Source organism: Echinops telfairi, unplaced genomic scaffold (genome assembly GCF_000313985.2).
Source record: "Echinops telfairi isolate 266 unplaced genomic scaffold, ASM31398v2 ScPeMD7_5;HRSCAF=22, whole genome shotgun sequence".
Lineage (NCBI taxonomy): Eukaryota > Metazoa > Chordata > Mammalia > Afrosoricida > Tenrecidae > Echinops > Echinops telfairi.
In genome coordinates, this window is record NW_022103901.1 from 42,839,553 (window position 1) to 42,839,988 (window position 436).

Sequence of the window (436 nt, forward strand, 5' to 3'; positions counted from 1 at the left end):
TCCTACCTCAAAATCCATGTAAAGTAACACATTCACAGGTTCTAGTGGCATAGTAGTTATAAGACAGACTGCTAACTGCAAGGTCAGCAGTTCAAAACCACCAGTTACTCTGCAGGAGGGAACATGAGGCTTTCTACTCCAGTAAAGAGTTACGGTCTTGAAAACCCACAGGAGCAAATCAACCCTATCCTATACGGTCACTATGAGTCAGAATTAACTCGATGGCAGTGAGCTTGATTTGGGGGTGAGATTAGGGTATAGACACTTTTTTTAACCAGTTACATTGATGTGACCCCATGTGTTCAGAAATAGATTAGCAGATATTTCTTCAGAGGTACTTAAATTCCCAGCCCTGCAGTTAGTAGCCAATATGTTAACCATATACACCATCCAGAGAATCCCTGAACACCTTAAATATATATGTGGGGGGGGGGGG